The following is a 19,023-nucleotide window of genomic DNA, read 5'->3' on the forward strand; positions in this document are numbered from 1 at the left end:
ATTAACTACTCTTAATATTCTGTATGATTAACTTGTTCCATTTAACTATTTTGAAGGAAATGGCACCGACTACTCGACACACCGTGAATATGAATGAAGAGGAATTCCGTACTTTTCTAGCTTCAAACATAGCCGCAGTACAGGCTGCGCTACATACCAACAATAACCTTGGATCTAGCAGTACAGGAAATCGTGTAGGATGCACCTACAAAGAATTCACTGCCTGCAAACCTTTGGAATTTGATGGAACCGAAGGACCGATCGGATTGAAACGGTGGACCGAGAAGTTTGAATCGGTGTTTGCCATAAGTAAGTGTACTGAAGAGGACAAAGTGAAGTACGCTACGCATACCTTCACAGGTTCTGCGTTAACATGGTGGAATACCTATCTAGAGCAAGTGGGACAAGATGATGCGTACGCACTACCGTGGTCAGCATTCAAGCACTTGATGAACGAGAAATACCATCCCAGAACCGAGGTCAATAAGCTCAAGACAGAACTTAGAGGGTTACGAACCCAAGGATTTGATATTACCACGTACGAAAGACGATTCACAGAATTGTGCCTATTGTGTCCGGGAGCATTCGAAGATGAGGAAGAGAAGATCGACGCGTTTGTGAAAGGATTACCGGAAAGAATCCAAGAAGATATAAGTTCACACGAGCCCGCCTCCATACAACAGGCATGTAGAATGGCTCACAAACTAGTGAACCAGATTGAAGAAAGAATTAAAGAACAGACTGCTGAAGAGGCCAATGTGAAGCAAGTCAAAAGAAAGTGGGAGGAAAACGGTGATAAGAATCACCAATACAACAACAACAGCAATTACAACAATAATCGCAACAATTATCCCAACAATCGCAACATCAATCGCAACTACAACAAACGGCCCAACAACAACAACAACAACAACAACAACAGCAACTACAACAATCATCCCAACAACAATAATAACCGCAACAACAATAAAAATCAGAAGCAACTATGCCAAAGGTGTGAAAAGAATCACTCGGGGTTCTGCACCAAATTTTGCAACAAGTGTAAAAGAAATGGTCATAGCGTGGCGAAGTGTGAGGTCTACGGACCAGGGGTTAATAGAACGAAAGGAACAAATGGTGTCGGAACGAGTAATGGCGGAGCAAGTAGTGTCGGAGCAAGTTATGCCAATGTAGTTTGTTATAAATGTGGAAAACCAGGCCACATTATTAGAAATTGCCCGAACCAGGAGAACACGAATGGACAAGGCCGTGGAAGAGTTTTCAATATTAATGCGGTAGAGGCACAGGAAGACCCGGAGCTTGTTACGGGTACGTTTCTTATTGACAATAAATCTGCTTACGTTTTATTTGATTCGGGTGCGGATAGAAGCTATATGAGTAGAGATTTTTGTGCTAAATTAAGTTGTCCATTGACGCCTTTGGATAGTAAATTTTTACTCGAATTAGCAAATGGTAAATTAATTTCAGCAGATAATATATGTCGGAATCGAGAAATTAAACTGGTTAGCGAAACATTTAAGATTGATTTGATACCAGTAGAGTTAGGGAGTTTTGATGTGATAATCGGTATGGACTGGTTGAAAGAAGTGAAAGCGGAGATCGTTTGTTACAAAAATGCAATTCGCATTATACGAGAAAAAGGAAAACCCTTAATGGTGTACGGAGAAAAGGGCAACACGAAGCTACATCTTATTAGTAATTTGAAGGCACAAAAACTAATAAGAAAAGGTTGCTATGCTGTTCTAGCACACGTCGAGAAAGTACAAACTGAAGAAAAGAGCATCAATGATGTTCCCATTGCAAAAGAATTTCCCGATGTATTTCCGAAAGAATTACCGGGATTACCCCCACATCGATCCGTTGAATTTCAAATAGATCTTGTACCAGGAGCTGCACCAATAGCTCGTGCTCCTTACAGACTCGCACCCAGCGAGATGAAAGAACTGCAAAGCCAATTACAAGAACTTTTAGAGCGTGGTTTCATTCGACCAAGCACATCACCGTGGGGAGCTCCTGTTTTGTTTGTCAAGAAGAAAGATGGTACATTCAGGTTGTGTATCGACTACCGAGAGTTGAACAAACTTACCATCAAGAACCGCTACCCACTACCGAGAATCGACGACTTATTTGATCAACTACAAGGCTCGTCTGTTTATTCAAAGATTGACTTACGTTCCGGGTATCATCAAATGCGGGTGAAAGAAGATGATATTCCAAAGACTGCTTTCAGAACACGTTACGGTCATTACGAGTTTATGGTCATGCCGTTTGGTTTAACTAATGCACCAGCTGTGTTCATGGACCTTATGAACCGAGTGTGTGGACCATACCTTGACAAGTTTGTCATTGTTTTCATTGATGACATACTTATTTACTCAAAGAATGACCAAGAACACGGTGAACATTTGAGAAAGGTGTTAGAAGTATTGAGGAAGGAAGAATTGTACGCTAAGTTTTCAAAGTGTGCATTTTGGTTGGAAGAAGTTCAATTCCTCGGTCACATAGTGAACAAAGAAGGTATTAAGGTGGATCCGGCAAAGATAGAAACTGTTGAAAAGTGGGAAACCCCGAAAACTCCGAAACACATACGCCAGTTTTTAGGACTAGCTGGTTACTACAGAAGGTTCATCCAAGACTTTTCCAGAATAGCAAAACCCTTGACTGCATTAACGCATAAAGGGAAGAAATTTGAATGGAATGATGAACAAGAGAAAGCGTTTCAGTTATTGAAGAAAAAGCTAACTACGGCACCTATATTGTCATTGCCTGAAGGGAATGATGATTTTGTGATTTATTGTGACGCATCAAAGCAAGGTCTCGGTTGTGTATTAATGCAACGAACGAAGGTGATTGCTTATGCGTCTAGACAATTGAAGATTCACGAACAAAATTATACGACGCATGATTTGGAATTAGGCGCGGTTGTTTTTGCATTAAAGACTTGGAGGCACTACTTATATGGGGTCAAAAGTATTATATATACCGACCACAAAAGTCTTCAACACATATTTAATCAGAAACAACTGAATATGAGGCAGCGTAGGTGGATTGAATTATTGAATGATTACGATTTTGAGATTCGTTACCACCCGGGGAAGGCAAATGTGGTAGCCGATGCCTTGAGCAGGAAGGATAGAGAACCCATTCGAGTAAAATCTATGAATATAATGATTCATAATAACATTACTACTCAAATAAAGGAGGCGCAACAAGGAGTTTTAAAAGAGGGAAATTTAAAGGATGAAATACCCAAAGGATCGGAGAAGCATCTTAATATTCGGGAAGACGGAACCCGGTATAGGGCTGAAAGGATTTGGGTACCAAAATTTGGAGATATGAGAGAAATGGTACTTAGAGAAGCTCATAAAACCAGGTACTCAATACATCCTGGAACGGGGAAGATGTACAAGGATATCAAGAAACATTTTTGGTGGCCGGGTATGAAAGCCGATGTTGCTAAATACGTAGGAGAATGTTTGACGTGTTCTAAGGTCAAAGCTGAGCATCAGAAACCATCAGGTCTACTTCAACAACCCGAAATCCCGGAATGGAAATGGGAAAACATTACCATGGATTTCATCACTAAATTGCCAAGGACTGCAAGTGGTTTTGATACTATTTGGGTAATAGTTGATCGTCTCACCAAATCAGCACACTTCCTACCAATAAGAGAAGATGACAAGATGGAGAAGTTAGCACGACTGTATTTGAAGGAAGTCGTCTCCAGACATGGAATACCAATCTCTATTATCTCTGATAGGGATGGTAGATTTATTTCAAGATTCTGGCAGACATTACAGCAAGCATTAGGAACTCGTCTAGACATGAGTACTGCCTATCATCCACAAACTGATGGGCAGAGTGAAAGGACGATACAAACGCTTGAAGACATGCTACGAGCATGTGTTATTGATTTCGGAAACAGTTGGGATCGACATCTACCGTTAGCAGAATTTTCCTACAACAACAGCTACCATTCAAGCATTGAGATGGCGCCGTTTGAAGCACTTTATGGTAGAAAGTGCAGGTCTCCAATTTGTTGGAGTGAAGTGGGGGATAGACAGATTACGGGTCCGGAGATTATACAAGAAACTACCAAGAAGATCATCCAAATTCAACAACGGTTGAAAACCGCCCAAAGTCGACAAAAGAGCTACGCTGACATTAAAAGAAAAGATATAGAATTTGAAATTGGAGAGATGGTCATGCTTAAAGTTGCACCTTGGAAAGGCGTTGTTCGATTTGGTAAACGAGGGAAATTAAATCCAAGGTATATTGGACCATTCAAGATTATTGATCGTGTCGGACCAGTAGCTTACCGACTTGAGTTACCTCAACAACTCGCGGCTGTACATAACACTTTCCACGTCTCGAATTTGAAGAAATGTTTTGCTAAAGAAGATCTCACTATTCCGTTAGATGAAATCCAAATCAACGAAAAACTCCAATTCATCGAAGAACCCGTCGAAATAATGGATCGTGAGGTTAAAAGACTTAAGCAAAACAAGATACCAATTGTTAAGGTTCGATGGAATGCTCGTAGAGGACCCGAGTTCACCTGGGAGCGTGAAGATCAGATGAAGAAGAAATACCCGCATCTATTTCCAGAAGATTCGTCAACACCTTCAACAGCTTAAAATTTCGGGACGAAATTTATTTAACGGGTAGGTACTGTAGTGACCCGAACTTTTCCATGTTTATATATATTAATTGAGATTGATGTTTACATGATTAAATGTTTCCAACATGTTAAGCAATCAAACTTGTTAAGACTTGATTAATTGAAATAGGTTTCATATAGACAATTGACCACCCAAGTTGACCGGTGATTCACGAACGTTAAAACTTGTAAAAAAACTATATGATGACATATATATGGTTATATATATAGTTAACATGATATTATGATAAGTAAACATATCATTAATTATATTAACAATGAACTACATATGTAAAAACAAGACTACTAACTTAATGATTTTGAAACGAGACATATATGTAACGTTTATCGTTGTAACGACATTTAATGTATATATATCATATTAAGAGATATTCGTACATCATAATATCATGATAATATAATAATTTAAAATCTCTTTTGATATTATAAACATTGGGTTAACAACATTTAACAAGATCGTTAACCTAAAGGTTTCAAAACAACACTTACATGTAACGACTAACGATGACTTAACGACTCAGTTAAAATGTATATACATGTAGTGTTTTAATATGTATTTATACACTTTTGAAAGACTTCAATACACTTATCAAAATACTTCTACTTAACAAAAATGCTTACAATTACATTCTCGTTCAGTTTCATCAACAATTCTACTCGTATGCACCCGTATTCGTACTCGTACAATACACAGCTTTTAGATGTATGTACTATTGGTATATACACTCCAATGATCAGCTCTTAGCAGCCCATGTGAGTCACCTAACACATGTGGGAACCATCATTTGGCAACTAGCATGAAATATCTCATAAGATTACAAAAATATGAGTAATCATTCATGACTTATTTACATGAAAACAAAATTACATATCCTTTATATCTAATTCATACACCAACGACCAAAAACACCTACAAACACTTTCATTCTTCAATTTTCTTCATCTAATTGAACTCTCTCAAGTTCTATCTTCAAGTTCTAAGTGTTCTTCATAAATTCCAAAAGTTCTAGTTTCATAAAATCAAGAATACTTTCAAGTTTGCTAGCTCACTTCCAATCTTGTAAGGTGATCATCCAACCTCAAGAAATCTTTGTTTCTTACAGTAGGTTATCATTCTAATACAAGGTAATAATCATATTCAAACTTTGGTTCAATTTCTATAACTATAACAATCTTATTTCAAGTGATGATCTTACTTGAACTTGTTTTCGTGTCATGATTTTGCTTCAAGAACTTTGAGCCATCCAAGGATCCATTGAAGCTAGATCCATTTTTCTCTTTTCCAGTAGGTTCATCCAAGGAACTTAAGGTAGTAATGATGTTCATAACATCATTCGATTCATACATATAAAGCTATCTTATTCGAAGGTTTAAACTTGTAATCACTAGAACATAGTTTAGTTAATTCTAAACTTGTTCGCAAACAAAAGTTAATCCTTCTAACTTGACTTTTAAAATCAACTAAACACATGTTCTATATCTATATGATATGCTAACTTAATGATTTAAAACCTGGAAACACAAAAAACACCGTAAAACCGGATTTACGCCGTCGTAGTAACACCGCGGGCTGTTTTGGGTTAGTTAATTAAAAACTATGATAAACTTTGATTTAAAAGTTGTTATTCTGAGAAAATGATTTTTATTATGAACATGAAACTATATCCAAAAATTATGGTTAAACTCAAAGTGGAAGTATGTTTTCTAAAATGGTCATCTAGACGTCGTTCTTTCGACTGAAATGACTACCTTTACAAAAACGACTTGTAACTTATTTTTCCGACTAGAAACCTATACTTTTTTTGTTTAGATTCATAAAATAGAGTTCAATATGAAACCATAGCAATTTGATTCACTCAAAACGGATTTAAAATGAAGAAGTTATGGGTAAAACAAGATTGGATAATTTTTCTCATTTTAGCTACGTGAAAATTGGTAACAAATCTATTCCAACCATAACTTAATCAACTTGTATTATATATTATGTAATCTTGAGATACCATAGACACGTATACAATGTTTCGACCTATCATGTCGACACATCTATATATATTTCGGAACAACCATAGACACTCTATATGTGAATGTTGGAGTTAGCTATACAGGGTTGAGGTTGATTCCAAAATATATATAGTTTGAGTTGTGATCAATACTGAGATACGTATACACTGGGTCGTGGATTGATTCAAGATAATATTTATCGATTTATTTCTGTACATCTAACTGTGGACAACTAGTTGTAGGTTACTAACGAGGACAGCTGACTTAATAAACTTAAAACATCAAAATATATTAAAAGTGTTGTAAATATATTTTGAACATACTTTGATATATATGTATATATTGTTATAGGTTCGTGAATCAACCAGTGGCCAAGTCTTACTTCCCGACGAAGTAAAAATCTGTGAAAGTGAGTTATAGTCCCACTTTTAAAATCTAATATTTTTGGGATGAGAATACATGCAGGTTTTATAAATGATTTACAAAATAGACACAAGTACGTGAAACTACATTCTATGGTTGAATTATCGAAATCGAATATGCCCCTTTTTATTAAGTGTGGTAATCTAAGAATTAGGGAACAGACACCCTAATTGACGCGAATCCTAAAGATAGATCTATTGGGCCTAACAAACCCCATCCAAAGTACCGGATGCTTTAGTACTTCGAAATTTATATCATATCCGAAGGGTGTCCCGGAATGATGGGGATATTCTTATATATGCATCTTGTTATTGTCGGTTACCAGGTGTTCACCATATGAATGATTTTTATCTCTATGTATGGGATGTGTATTGAAATATGAAATCTTGTGGTCTATTGTTACGATTTGATATATATAGGTTAAACCTATAACTCACCAACATTTTTGTTGACGTTTTAAGCATGTTTATTCTCAGGTGATTATTAAGAGCTTCCGCTGTCGCATACTTAAATAAGGACAAGATTTGGAGTCCATGCTTGTATGATATTGTGTAAAAACTGCATTCAAGAAACTTATTTTGTTGTAACATATTTGTATTGTAAACCATTATGTAATGGTCATGTGTAAACAGGATATTTTAGATTATCATTATTTGATAATCTACGTAAAGCTTTTTAAACCTTTATTGATGAAATAAAGGTTATGGTTTATTTAAAAATGAATGCAGTCTTTGAAAAACGTCTCATATAGAGGTCAAAACCTCGTAACGAAATCAATTAATATGGAACGTTTTTAATCAATAAGAACGGGACATTTCAAATTGAACATCTTTGAAATATTGTGTTTACCGTTATTGATACAACCTATTGTTTAGGTCAAGACTAGCATTGTTCTTTGCACGCGTTTACTTGTTGAAGTACTTTACTACTCGTGCACTCAAGGTGAGATCATAGTCCCACTTTTACTCTTTTGAAACTTACATTTGGGATGAGAAAACATAAACGTTCCTTTTTAACTAAGTGAACACAAGTACATGAAAACAAACATTCTACATACGAGTTTGAACAAAAATCCTCAATTCGATTATCATTAGTTACACTTGCCGGGTGTAAGCGAGAACTTATGTTATATGGCCATATGGGTTTGACAAATCCTCATTCAAACGGTTCGCTACCGTTTACGAATGAAATGTATTTTCGAGAAACAGTGTATGTTCTAACACTATTGTGATGGGGTTCTATGGAAGGAATGTTAAGCATTGATAATTGGGTGCTCGTGAAACAAACTTTTGGAATGTATTACTATTATCTCATTGTTGCAAATCTTGTTGTTCACTTGTACTTACTTACTCAAACCTATGATTTCACCAACGTTTTCGTTGACAGATTTCTATGTTTTTCTCAGGTCCTTGAACGATACATGATACATGCTTCCGCTCATTATTTTGATACTTGCATTGGATGTCGAGTATATATGCATACATGGAGCGTCTTTTGGCTACTTTTAAATTGTGTCGCATAAGTTTCATTTGTACTTATAACTTTGTAACGTAACTTGTGGTGGAACTATTCTCGTAAACTTTGAACAATCTTTATATTTGAAATGAATGCGACATATCTTTTGGTCAAACGTTGTTTTAAAGACTTATGACCACGTAACGGGACCTAAGTAGACGGCGCCGTCAATGACGATTTTGTCGGGTCGCTACAGATGGTATCAGAGCGTTGGTTGTAGGGATTTAGAGTTCATTGGTGTCAACCTCGAGTCATAGGGTACATTGGTGAGTCTAGACTACAACCGGCATATAGACTTGAAGTAGGAATTACTTGACTACTTGTGCATTTATACTCGAACGCTTCTACTCATATCTACTCTTAGTTCATCTTAATCTCACGTTGTTTAATTTGATTGACACGCCACCTTGACTATATGAAATGATGTCGAATGCACATATGAATCAGGGTAATATAATTTCCAGGATTATATTACGGTGACTCATATGAACATTCCGACATTCTGGCATAAAGAATTTAAGGCGAGTCAAGGAAAAATTTTCTCTCTATCTTTATTCCATATCACGGTTAGTATTATTTAGAATACTAACCAACGGTATTCTTTTGTTTTGAAGGAACAATGGCTCCTCGCCGTGCGCCACGCCGTGAAACTTCCGAACAAGCTCTACAACGCATGATAGCCACCGCCGTAGATGCGGCCATGGCCGGTCACTCATCCAACAACAATAATAATAACAACCACCACAACAACAACAACAACAACAATGGAGCCGGTAACTCAAACGAGGGATGCTCCTATAAAGCTTTCATGGGGTGCAAACCTCACACTTTCGATGGAACCGGATGACCGGTTGCTCTCACTTGATGGTTTGAGCAAACGGAAGCCATTTTTAGCATAAGCAGTTGTCGGGACCAAGACAAGGTCAAGTACTCCACTCACACTTTCTCCGGCGTCACTCTCACTTGGTGGAACACCTATATACAATCGGTGGGTACCGATGAAGCCCACTCTCTCTCTTGGTCCGATTTGAAAGGAAAGATGATCACCGAATACTTTCCGCGCGAGGAAACCTGAAAGCTCGAACAAGAGCTAAGAACTCTAAAAGCGGTCGGAAACGATCTCAAGGCCAATAATCAACGATTTTCTGAACTAGCCTTGATGTGCCCAAATCTTGTGAACCCCGAAGCTTTAAGGGTTGAACTTTACATGGATGGTCTTCCAAAGAGTATCAAACACGGAGTAATGTCATCCAAACCCACTAATCATCAAGAAGCTTTGAACATGGCCCGCAAATTAATAGAAACGGTTGATGAAATCGTAGTTCCGGCACCTAAGGCCGAGGATAAATCGGGCGGCAACAAAAGAAAATGGGAAGCTCCCCAATCAAGCAACAACAACTTTGCCAAGAAATCTTTCACCTTCAACGGCAAGAAGGGTTATGCCAGAAATCTACCTCTTTGCAACAAATGCAACAAACATCACTTTGGCGAATGTAGTAAGCTAATTTGCCATCGGTGCCAAGGAATTGGTCATAAGGCCAACGATTGTAAAAGTGCCACTCCCGTCGCTCGAAAGTGGCCCAATGCACCAAAAACGGGCACTTGTTATGAATGTGGCCAAACGGGCCATTATAGAAATGCATGCCCGAAGAGGAAAGACAACCCCAATACGCGCGTCCGAGCTTTCAACATCAACACCGAGGAAGCCCGAGATGATAATGAATTAGTCACGGGTACGTTTCTTCTCAACAACACTTATGTTACTTGTTTATTCGATTCGGGTGCCGATAAGAGTTTTGTATCCAAGACTTTGACTCATTCTTTTAATACTCCACCACGTCCACTAAATACCACTTATACCATTGAAGTGGCCAACGGAAAAATATTTAGTGCCGACACATATTACCGGGGGTGTACGTTAAACATTTTGGGTAATGAGTTTGAAATCGACTTGATACCCATGGAACTAGGTAGCTTCGATGTAATAATCGGTATGAATTGGCTAGCCAAAACGAAATCTCACATCCTTTGTGATCTTAACGCAATCCGAATCCCTATCGAGAATGGTGAACCTTTGATTGTCTATGGCGATAAGAGTTGCACCGGACTCAACCTCGTTTCGTGTATTAAAGTTAGAAAACTACTCCGTAAGGGTTGTTTTGCGATCCTTGCTCACGTTAAGAAAGTCGAGTCCGATGAGAAGCACATCGATGATGTGCCAATTGTTAGTGACTATTCCGATGTATTTCCCGATGAATTGCCGGGTCTTCCACCTCATCGACCGGTTGAATTCCAAATCGATCTTATTCCGGGAACCGCACCCATAGCACGTGCACCATATAGACTCGCTCCATCCGAAATGCAAGAATTGCAAAGTCAAATCTAAGAACTACTTGATCGTGGTTTTATCCAACCTAGCCATTCACCTTGGGGCGCTCTGATTTTGTTTGTTAAAAAGAAAGACGGATCCCTACGAATGTGCATTGATTATCGTGAACTAAACAAATTGACGGTTAAGAACCGATATCCTCTTCCTCGCATCGATGACCTCTTTGATCAATTACAAGGGTCTTGTGTATATTCGAAAATCGATCTCCGCTCGGGTTATCATCAATTGAGGGTTAAGGGGGAAGATGTCTCCAAAACCGCTTTCCGAACTCGTTATGGTAGTTATGAATTCCTTGTCATGCCATTTGGTCTCACTAACGCACCGGCGGTGTTCATGGATCTTATGAACCGCGTGTGCAAACCGTATCTCGATAAATTCGTTATTGTGTTCATTGATGACATATTGATCTATTCTAAAAATGAAGAAGAGCACGAACAACATCTCCGACTTGTGCTTGAACTCTTGAGACAAGAACGACTTTATGCCAAATTCTCCAAGTGTTAATTTTGGTTGAAGGAAGTTCAATTTCTTGGTCATGTTGTAAGTGATCAAGGTATTAAAGTCGATCCCACGAAAATTGAAGCCATTAGTAAATGGGAGACTCCTACTACTCCTACTCACATTCGTCAATTCTTGGGTCTCGCCGGGTACTATCGTAGATTCATCGAAAACTTCTCTTTGGTTGCACATCCTCTAACCGCATTAACTCACAAGGGAAAGAAATTCATTTGGGCGACCGAGCAAGAATCCGCGTTTCAAATCTTGAAGACAAAGCTAACCACCGCTCCTATCTTGTCACTTTCCGAAGGCAATGATGATTTTGTTGTATATTGCGATGCCTCGAAACATGGTTTTGGGTGTGTATTGATGCAACGAACGAAAGTCATTGCTTATGCTTCTCGACAACTCAAAATTCATGAACGAAACTACACGACGCATGATCTCGAACTCAGAGCCGTTGTCTTTGCACTTAAAATGTGGAGACACTATCTTTATGGAACCAAGAGTACTATCTTTACCGACCACAAAAGTCTCCAACACATTTTCGATCAAAAGCAACTAAACATGAGACAACGAAGGTGGATTGAAACCTTAAACGATTACGATTGCGAGCTTCGTTACCATCCCGGGAAGGCAAATGTAGTAGCCGATGCCTTAAGTCAAAAAGAAAGAGCGGTGCCTCTTCGTGTCCGAGCCTTAAACATCACCATCCACACAAACCTTAATAGCCAAATTCGGGTAGCCCAAGATGAGGCTCTCAAGGATGAAAACCTTTCACACGAGCTCTTGAACATTCTCGTCTCTCGATTCGAAATTAGGGAGACCGGACTCCGATATTACGCCGGAAGGATTTGGGTGCCTAGTTATGGGGACCTACGAAGCCTTATTTTAGATGAAGCCCATAAGTCAAGATATTCGATTCACCCCGGTGCCAATAAGATGTACCACAACCTCAAAGAACAATATTGGTGGCCGAACATTAAAAGGGACGTCGCTACTTATGTTGGAAAGTGCCTAACTTGCTCCAAAGTCAAAGCCGAACATCAAAGACCGTCCGGACTACTTCAACAACCCGAAATCCCGCAATGGAAATGGGAAAGGATAACGATGGATTTTATCACCAAACTACCAAAGACGGTTGGCGGTTATGATACTATTTGGGTCATTGTTGACCGACTCACCAAATCCGCGCACTTCCTAGCCATGAAAGAAACCGACAACATGGAGAAACTCGCACAACTCTACATGAAAGAAATCGTAGCCCGACACGGTGTACCCTTATCGATTATCTCCGACCGAGATGGCCGTTTTGTTTCTAGATTTTGGCGTACTTTGCAAGAAGCATTGGGAACGCGTTTAGACATGAGCACCGCATATCATCCACAAACCGACGGACAAAGCGAACGCACAATTCAAACCTTGGAAGACATGCTACGAGCTTGCGTTGTCGACTTTAGAAAAGCTTGGGATAAGCACTTGCCTCTCGCCGAGTTCTCTTATAACAATAGTTATCACGCGAGTATTAAAGTCGCACCTTTTGAAGCGCTATATGGCCGAAAATGTCGTTCACCTCTTTGTTGGGCCGAAGTAGGCGACGTACAAATCACCGAACCCGAACTCATTCACGAAACCACCGAGAAGATCGTTCAAATCCGAGATAGGCTTCGGACGGCCCGGAGTCGTCAAAAGTGCTATACCAACAAAAGACGCAACGACCTTGAATTTCAAGTCGGTGACCGCGTCATGTTAAAAGTCGCACCTTGGAAGGGTGTAATCCGTTTTGGGAAACGCGGGAAGCTAAATTCGCGGTATATTGGTCCTTTCAAAATCTTGGAGCGTATTGGAACCGTTGCTTATCGTTTAGATCTTCCGCCTCAATTGAACTCCGTTCATCCTACCTTCCATGTATCTAACTTGAAAAAGTGTCTTGCCGAACCCGATATCGTCATCCCTCTCGAGGAACTTACTATTGATGACAAACTTCATTTTGTGGAGGAACCGGTTGAAATTGTGGACACCTCCGTCAAGACATTGAAACAAAGCCGAATCCCGATTGTTAAAGTCCGTTGGAACACTAAAAGGGGACCCGAGTTTACTTGGGAAAGACAAGATCAAATGCAAAGGAAGTATCCTCATCTATTCGTGAATTCGGAAACGCAAGATCTCGAGGAAGAAACAACGACTACTACGCCTACTTAAATTTCGGGACGAAATTTCTTTTAAGGAGTATGTAATGTAACATCCCACCTTTTTCCATTTACTTTTCCGTTATACTAATTTAAACTCCGTTATATGTTTATAACATCTCCCGTTAATACGCGTTTTAAATTATCTCGTTTAGGTAATTCACGCACCCGAACGAAAGTTGAGGGACTAAACTTGAAAAGGGATCAAACCCTTGACTAGGTCAAAGGGTCAAACCCCTTTCACCCATTCATCCTCATCCTCATCTTTTACTACTTCTAAATCCTCTCAACATTCAATCCTTAATTCATCATCTAAATCCGATTTTGGAGGCTAACATCAAAACAAATTACATATTTGGAATCCTCTCTTCATTCTCTACGTTTTGATACTAATTTCATCTCGATTGGGTAACTTTCTAAAAACTCTAAATTTCATAATCTTAGTGTTCTTGACTTAAAAGTGTGTTAATTAGTGTCTATGGCTCATTGTGATGTCGTATATGTAAATTGTATGCTCGATCTTGTGATTTGACATAACTAGCATGAACTTGAAAAAGTGTTTGTTAAATCTTTGATTTGGGATGATGAAATGTGTTTAGATGTTAATGTTTGTATGTTCAAAGTGTTAGTTACTTCATTAGCTTCGTTTTGGTGTGTTGATTGACATGAAAACCTTACATTAACATGATTATTGGTTTGGAGTTTTGGTTAGGGTTTGATAGGCTTAATATGAAATTTTGATGCATCAAATGCTATGAAATGTTGTTGATAAGTGTTTAGTTGAAATGTACGTTTAATTACCTTCAAAACAGCATATCGTATGTATAGATTGGACTACCGAATCATGAAATGAAATTGTGAACTTGAAACTTGGAAAACGAACTCTAAACGATCACTTGACGAGAATTCGATTATTGTAAATGATAAACTCGATTGATGATATGTGGTTAGTTGTATCCTTTGTCAAAATACCTTCCCGATGATATAGGATGCATGTTTTGATTGTTTGCGGGACATAAATTGGGATTGTTTGAGTTTTAGTTCGTGCATTTCTTTGTTGCAGCAAAACAGGGCCTGGATACAGATCTGGATGCCGTCCAGATTCTTGGACGCCGTCCAGCCCTTCAGACTTGGACGTCGTCCAGTATTTTGGACGCCGTCCAGGCCTTCAATACTGGACGCCGTCCAGACATTTTGGACGCCGTCCAGATGGCCTATCAGGGTACTGTCTTCGTTGGTCGTTTTACGGAAAATGTTTGCTATGCTATGGACCTCCGATTCACATGTAACTTGTTCTAACACGCTCATATATGATTAAAAACCTCAGAAAAATAGTTCGGGACCCGACCCGAATGTGTTGACTTTTTCGTTGACTTTGACCCGACCAAGTTGACTATTAATCAAACTTAACCAATTGTTTGTGCAATCGTTATAACATGCTTTTATACTTGTACCTTGCATGAAACATGACAATTTGATTCACATGCTATTATGATCGAGTCTTAACGAGCCATAGGACTAATTGAACATCTTTGACCTATCGTGTTTACCGTTATTGATACAACCTATTGTTTAGGTCAAGACTAGCATTGTTCTTTGCACACGTTTACTTATTGAAGTACTTTACTACTCGTGCACTCAAGGTGAGATCATAGTCCCACTTTTACTCTTTTGAAACTTACATTTGGGATGAGAAAACATAAACGTTCCTTTTTAACTAAGTGAACACAAGTACAGGAAAACAAACATTCTACATACGAGTTTAAACAAAAATCCTCAATTCGATTATCATTAGTTACACTTGCCGGGTGTAAGCGAGAACTTATGTTATATGGCCATATGGGTTTGACAAACCCTCATTCAAATGGTTCGCTACCGTTTACGAATGAAATGTATTTTCGAGAAACAGTGTATGTTCTAACACTATTGTGATGGGGTTCTATGGAAGGAATGTTAAGCATTGATAATTGGGTGCTCGTGAAACAAACTTTTGGAATGTATTACTATTATCTCATTGTTGAAAATCTTGTGGTTCACTTGTACTTACTTACTCAAACCTATGATTTCACCAATGTTCTCGTTGACAGATTTCTATGTTTTTCTCAGGTCCTTGAATGATACATGATACATGCTTCCGCTCATTATTTTGATACTTGCATTGGATGTCGAGTATATATGCATACATGGAGCGTCTTTTGGCTACTTTTAAATTGTGTCGCATAAGTTTCATTTGTACTTATAACTTTGTAACGTAACTTGTGGTGGAACTATTCTCGTAAACTTTGAACAATCTTTACATTTGAAATGAATGCGACATATCTTTTGGTCAAACGTTGTTTTAAAGACTTATGACCACGTAACGGGACCTACGTAGATGGCGCCGTCAATGACGATTTTGTCGGGTCACTACAATATCTGTCTTCCGCTTTTAGCCTTTGAAGTTCTTCTGTTGTTGATTCATAATTATTAGCCATGAGTGTAGCTAACATTTCAACTTCATTAATTGGTTCAGTTCCTTCTCCTAAAGAACATTCTCCTGTTCCTTGTAATTCTAGAAATTCTTCTAACAATTCTGTATGTGAATCTATAGTTTGAATATAATAACATGTATCATCGGCAGATTGCGGTTGTTGCATGGCTCTATCAACAGAAAAGGTAACACTCTCGTCCTCTATACTTAGGGTCAGTTTCTTACCGAATAACAAAATGAACTAAGAATGGTCTTCCTAATATGAGAGGAACTCGAGAATCTTCTTCCATGTCCAGAATAACAAAATCTACTGGAAATACTAAAGTACCAACTTTAACTAGCATGTTCTCCACTATCCCTCTAGGATATTTTACTGATCGATCGGCTAGTTGTATACTTATTCGTGTTGGTTTCAATTCTCCAAGGTCTAGTTTAGCGTATAGTGAATATGGCATTAGATTTATACTAGCACCTAAGTCTGCCAATGCTTCTATTGAACTAAGACTACCCAGAAAACATGGAATCGTGAAACTTCCTGGATCTGATAATTTTTCTGTTATCTTATTCAACAGCACTGCAGAACAATTAGCATTCATTGTAACAGTCGAGAGTTCTTCCATTTTCTTTCTATTTGTTATTAGATCTTTCAAGAATTTAGCATATCTAGGCATTCCTGAGATCACATCAATGAAAGGAAGATTTACATTTATCTGTTTAAACATATCCAAGAATTTGGATTGCTCGGCTTCAAGCCTTTCTTTTCTCATTTTACTCGGGTAAGGAAGCGGTGGTTGGTATGGTTTAACATAAGGTTTAGCCTTAACTTTGTTATCTTCATTAACCTTTTCAACTACCGATTTTGTTTCCTTATCTTGCTCAGATTGTGGTTCTTGTGGAGTAGGAATAGAGTCATCAGAAATTACAGGTATTTCAGGTGGTTTAAGTGTAATACCACTTCTCGTGGTAATGGATTTAGCTGTTTCATTCTGGGGGTTAGCATTTGTATCGCTAGGTATACTTCTCGGTATTCTTTAACCTATCAACCTTGCTAGGTTACTCACTTCTTGTTTCGAATTTTGAATAGAAGCTTGTTGATTTCTAAATGCTTGAGCATTTTGTTCATTCGTTTGTTTCTGAGATGTGAAAAACTGCGTTTGAGATTCAACTAGCTTTGACATCATGTCTTCTGAATTTGGCTTTTTATCATCGGTTTGTGGTGGTTTATTTTGAAAAATAGATCTTTGCTGATTGTAAGTATTGTTGGATACTTGTTGATTGCTAGGACCTTGTTGGTTGTTGTATGGAACATTTCGATTATAATTCTGGTTTTAATTGTAGATTGGTCTTGGCGGTTGATAATTATTCTGATAATTATTTCCAAGCCTTTGGTTTATATATGAATCATTCTCTCTTTGTTCCATTGTTTGTTCAATACTGAGACAATCTTTTGTCAAATGTGGTCCTCCACACTGCTCACAACTAATTCGTATTGAGTGAATATCTTTAGTCATCTTTTCCATTCATCTCTCGACAGCATCTATCTTTGCGGAAATGGAATCAAAGTCATGGCTAGAATCGGCTCTAGCTGCTTTAGATGAACTAACGATATCTTTTTCTTGGTGCCACTCATGTGAGTGGGAATCAGTGTTATCAATAATTTTGTAAGCTTCAATTGCTGTTTTCTTCATAATGGAACCACCAGCTGCTATATCGATGTGTTTTCGTGTAGTGATGTCGCATCCTTGGTAGAATATTTATACTATTTGATAAGTGTCTAAACCATGTTGCGGACATCCTCTCAATAACTTTCCAAATCTTGTCCACGCCTCATATAGAGTTTCATTTTGCTTTTGTGTGAACGTAACAATTTCTCCTTGAAGTCTTACGGCTTTAGATGTCGGAAAGAATTGTTTAAGATATTTTTCAACTAAAACGTCCCATGTATGTAAGACCTGGATTCTGATTCTGCCCAGTCGCGCGCCGCGCGGGGTTATGGCGCGCCGCGCCATATGTCGCTGGCAGACCCCTTTTGTTATTTTAGAGTTTTTAAACGGACATTTCGGTCTTTTTGCATTTGAGCCAGATTTGAGGACTTAACCTCCTCCACCCATTTCATTTATTCATTTCTTTTTCCTTTTCTTTTCAAATTTCTCTCAAGAACTCAAACACCCATTTGATTCAAAGGGATTTTTGGAAAGGAAGAAGCGGGTTTTGATCTTTGGCGTAGTAGACAAGTTTGTTCTCCTCATTCTTAGCTACGCGGTGATACTAGTGGTAAGCTTTAACTCCGAATTTCATTTTTGTGTTCATCATTCAAATTTGGTGCTTTTGATTGTAAGATTCATAGATGGAAACCATTTAGTTGTTAATTGAAGATTAACACCAAGATTCGGGTTTATAAGTGTTAAAAGGCTGGTTTTGGGTTGGTTAATGATTTAACCATGTTTAAGACTTGAGAATGGTGTATAATCACTAGTATTAGTGATTATTGATGTATTGGAGACCTTTAGGGTTCTTGTGGTTGACTAATTTTGACTAGAGTCAAAGTTAGGGTTTGTTGATGATTATGACCCGAATGTCGATTCGATGAGGTTTATAAACTTAAAATGGATTAAGTTGAAGTATAAAATAGAGTTAAATATATTTTGGTGTCAAAACTAGTAATTGGTGAGATTTTGACTTTATGGGTCAAAATTAGGGTTTATGGACGATTTTGAGAACGATAAGTGTTTAACACTTGTGTTCGGGTTTAATTGGCATATTAGGACCATTATCACTTGTGTTAGTGATTATTAGTTAGTTTGGGCACGGTTTGTGCTTGAAAGTGCAATTGGGTCGAAATTTGCACTAAGTGTCG

The sequence above is a fragment of the Rutidosis leptorrhynchoides genome, chromosome 11, assembly GCF_046630445.1.
Source record: "Rutidosis leptorrhynchoides isolate AG116_Rl617_1_P2 chromosome 11, CSIRO_AGI_Rlap_v1, whole genome shotgun sequence".
Lineage (NCBI taxonomy): Eukaryota > Viridiplantae > Streptophyta > Magnoliopsida > Asterales > Asteraceae > Rutidosis > Rutidosis leptorrhynchoides.